Genomic DNA, 4,659 nt, shown 5'->3' with positions numbered 1-4,659 from the left:
ATTTTTGTGTTCGGCCTGGTATGATTCTCAATCAGAGGCAGCTGTCAATCGTTGTCCCTGATTGAGAATCATACTTAGGCAGCCTGGGTTTCACGTGTGTTTGGTGGGTGTTTGTTTCCGTGTTTGTGTTTTTCACCACACGGTACTGTATCTGTTTTCTGCACTTAGTTTATTTGTTTTGTATTTTCAGTGTTCAGTTTTTCCGTGATAATAAATCATTCATCATGAACACTACCACTCCGCGTTTTGGTCCGATCCTTCTCGCCTCTCCTCCGAGGAGGAGGAATATGAAAGCCGTAACAACCAACCAATATATCATTGGAAAGCAGCACTCTCCACACAGTGAACAAATTGGTGAGTTATGTGGTGAAATTGTTTGAACTGTGAAATTACGTATCTCGGAGTCTTTGGTTTGTTATTATTCAGTTGGTCTACTCAGTGTCGACATTCTGTAGAGCATCCCGTCCTATTGAATAAAGACATGCATTAAAAACACCATCAATTTTAATGAATTGACTTTCCAACTTTACCTTCTCAGGCCTTTTCTGAACACAGATTTGTATATATTACTTCAAATAAAATAACTTTATTTGTCACATGCGCCGAATACAACAAGTGTAGACCTTACCGTGAAATGCTTACTTACAAGCCCTTAACCAACAGTGCAGTTCAAGAAGAGTTATACAAATACACTAAAGTAAAAAATAATAATGAAAAGTACCACAATAAGAATAACGAGGCTATATATAGGGGTACTGGTACTGAGTCAGTGTGCGGGGGTACAGGTTAGTTGAGGTAATTTGTACATGTAGGTAGGGGTGAAGTGACTATGCATAGAAAATAAACAGCGAGTAGCAGCAGTGCACAAAAGGGAGGGGGGGGATGATCAATGTAAATAGTCCGGTGGCCGTTTGATTAATTGTTCAGCAGTCTTATGTCTTGGGGGTAGAAGCTGTTAAGGAGCCTTTTGGTCCTAGAATTCGCGCTCCGGTACCGCTTGCAGTGCCGTAGCAGAGGAAACAGCCTATGACTTGGGTAACTGGAGTCTCTGACAATTTTATTGGTTTTCCTCTGACATCCAGGACCTATTATATAGGTCCTGGATGGCAGGAAGCTTGGCCCCAGTGATGTACTGGGCCGTACACACTACCCTCTGTAGCGCCTTACGGTCAGATGCCGAGCAGTTGCCATACCAGGCGTTGATGCAACCGGTCATGATGCTCTCGATGGTGCAGCTGTAGAACCTTTTGAGGATCTGGGGACTCGTGCTAAATCGTTTCAGTCTCCTGAGGGGGAAGAGGTTTTGTCGTGCTCTCTTCATGACTGTCTTGGTATGTTTGGACCATGATAGTTTGTTGGTGATGTGGACACCAAGGAACTTAAAACTCTCGACCCGCTCCACCACAGCCCAGTCGATGAGAACGGGGGCCTGTTCGGCACGCCTTTTCCTGTAGTCCACAATCAGCTCCTTTGTCTTGCTCACTTTGAGGGAGAGGTTGCTGTCCTTGCACCACACTGCCAGTTCTCTGTCCTCCTCCCAATATGCCATCTCATTGTTGTCGGTGATCAGGCCTACCACTGTTGTGTCGTCAGCAAACTTAATGATGGTGTTGGAGTCTTGTTTTGCCACGCAGTCGTGGGTGAACAGGGAGTACAGGAGGGGACTTAGTACACACCCCTGAGGGGCCACAGTGTTAAGGATTAGCGTGGCAGACATGTTGTTGCCTACTCTTACCAGCTGGAGGCGGCCCGTCAGGAATTCCAGGATCCAATTGCAGAGGGAGGTGTTTAGTCCCAGAGTCCCTAAGGACTTCTTTCCCTAAGGACTTCTTATGGCTTAATGAATAAAGTGAAATTTAAACAAATATAAAACAAATAAAGAATAAACGAACCGTGACGACAATGCAGTGCGAACAGGCAATTAAACATAAACAATATCCCATAACCCACAGGTGGAAAAAATCCTACTTAAGTATGATCCCCAATTACAGACAACGATAACCAGTTTCCTCTAATTGGGAATCATACAAATCACCAACATAGAAAATGAACCTAGAACCCCACATATAAACTCGAACAATCCCCCAGTCACGCCCTGACCTACTCTACCATAGAAAATAAAAGCTCTCCATGGTCAGGACGTGAAATGAAAGGTTTCTTTCAGAGTATTCGCTGTTCTGATGTCCATAAGTTATTTTCGGCCACAACAGACGGTAGTAGCAACATTATGAACAACATATGTACAAAAATAAGTTGCACAAACCGCAAAAAAACTAACAGAATAGCACAATTGGTTGGGAGAATGTAACATGTCAGCCATGTTCTAAGGCGCCATCTTTTGTACTTGAATAACTTTCGTGGATGCATACTGTAGATGTAATTTCCCCTTTTTCCTACTTAGATTCCCCTATTCCAAGAGTACCTATGGATGTTCAGATTCTCTGAAACATTCCATGTATACCTTTTTCCCTTCACATACCCTTCAATTGATTGGGTGAAACTTGGAATTCTTAAAGCGTGTCACTTTGTAGAATCAGAGGCTACATGTCTTGGGTTGCTGAAATCTCTGTGTTGAAGTAAGCCAACTGTAATTTTCCTCTTTAAGTGATTAGAGATTACACTTGCTGGACTGTGGGGGCCAATGGATGGTGTTTATTCAAATTATAATTGTTTGAATCAATGCCACTCAGTGGTGAATCAACTCCAATCACAGTAATTGATATCTTAGTAGAACAAAAAAACAGCCAGATGGAACAGAGTAAATAGGCATTTTAACGTCATAGATTTAGCTGGTGGTAATTTGTGGAATAGACACCGGCTGGAATGCGGTTTTAACCAATCAGCATTCAGGATTAGACCCATCCGTTGTATAAACAAATCATAATTGTTTGAATCGATGCCACTCAGTGGTGATTCAAATCTAATCACAGTTATTGAGCTCTTATTCGAACAAAAAAACAAAATGTACTGGACTTGAGTGACAAAGTTAGAGTAACCAGACTTTTCGTATTGCAATAAGGATATAGTACCATCCTTGCATTAAAAGGTTGTTCTCTCCCTCCATGTAATTGGGAAAATCAGGAGTGAGGAAATTAATCAACTCTTGGAGGACAGTGCTTCTTTATTGTTAAAAGTAAAACCAACACGTTTTGGCCCTTAACCTTCATCAGATTTGTGTTCCTCTTCACTTCAGATTACTTCTTAATTCATGCTTCTTTGCTGGAAAGCGTGGTAGTGACAGTTCCCTTCCCATTGGGAAAATCAGGATCAGAAAGTCAATGTTCAACGACTCGTATGTTTGAACCAGCTCATATACATAATGTAGGGAAGGCAAAGTCTGTAGCAGGGTGCAGGGAACGCAAATTGCTAGTCTAGGGGTTTTAAAATAGCATGATTGGGAAATTAGCTCCTACCAAACAACCTTTGACATAACTGTCAATCACAAATAATAGAATTCAAAGCCATTCAATGAAGCCCCTATGGTTCTTTTCCTTTAATATCATTTGTTGCTCTTTCTTAATCTTCATTGATCTCTGGTGCACAAAGCCACATGATAAAACAGCACACACGTGTCCCTCAAGGTTTCAAAATGTTGCTTATTTTTAAGACACCTGTTGAAAAAAACATTTCTTTCTCCCCCCGAGAGGTTGGTGAAATCCTATTGCATTTTAAGAACATTATTGGACAAAGATGAAAACATTCCACTAAGACAGAGATATTATAATTCTCTTTGGATGAAGATATGATCATCCTGCAACGGCTTTCTAGACATAGGATCTTAATTGTAAAACTTGCGGTGTATTTGAGGTTTATAAAGGCTTCTGAAGTTTGTAATTTCCACTTTGTATCATTTCCATTTTCCCTTTTCGAAAAATGAATGAAACCTTACAAAAATGTCCATGAATTATAATCCACATAATAATTCAAATTTTCTGTTGCTGCAGGATTATTATTTTCTGACTGTAGCAAACGGTCTCAAATTAAGATCCGACATCAGTAGAATGTCAGCAGTTGTATTTGTTTTGTAGTGGCCATATCTATGATCCGTCACTGTCTTTAATGTCGTGGTATCATGGTGGGATCATGGCTCCTGACCCACTAGCTACAGGTGAAAGAAATCAACCATGTTTTCATGACCCCTTCAAAGATAGGCCACATGGAGTTTACATTTGAGCACCATGGCATACTCTTTCTGTCACGATCGTCGTAATGTGGAAGAGAGGAGGACCAAGGCGCAGCGTGAAGTGAATACATTCTTCTATTTATTAAAGAAGAAACGAAGAACACTTGACAAACTTACAAAACAACTAATGAACGTGACGCTATATATAAACAGTGCAGACAAGCAACTAACATATAGGCAATAACCCACAACCCACAATACAAATCAGGCTACCTAAATATGGTTCCCAATCAGAGACAACGCAAAACACCTCTGATTGGCAGCTCCGGACTGAGGGGCAGCTCCGGACTGAGGGGCAGCTCCGGACTGAGGGGCAGCTCCGGACTGAGGGGCAGCTCCGGACTGAGGGGCAGCTCAGGACTGAGGGGCAGCTCCGGACTGAAAGGCGGCTCTGGCGGCTCCTGACTGGCGGGCGGCTCTGGCGGCTCCTGACTGGCGGGCGGCTCTGGCGGCTCCTGACTGGCGGGCGGCTCTGG

This window comes from Salvelinus fontinalis, chromosome 23 (assembly GCF_029448725.1).
Source record: "Salvelinus fontinalis isolate EN_2023a chromosome 23, ASM2944872v1, whole genome shotgun sequence".
Lineage (NCBI taxonomy): Eukaryota > Metazoa > Chordata > Actinopteri > Salmoniformes > Salmonidae > Salvelinus > Salvelinus fontinalis.
The sequence above is the reverse complement of the archived record's forward strand: the minus strand, read 5'-3'. Positions refer to the sequence as shown.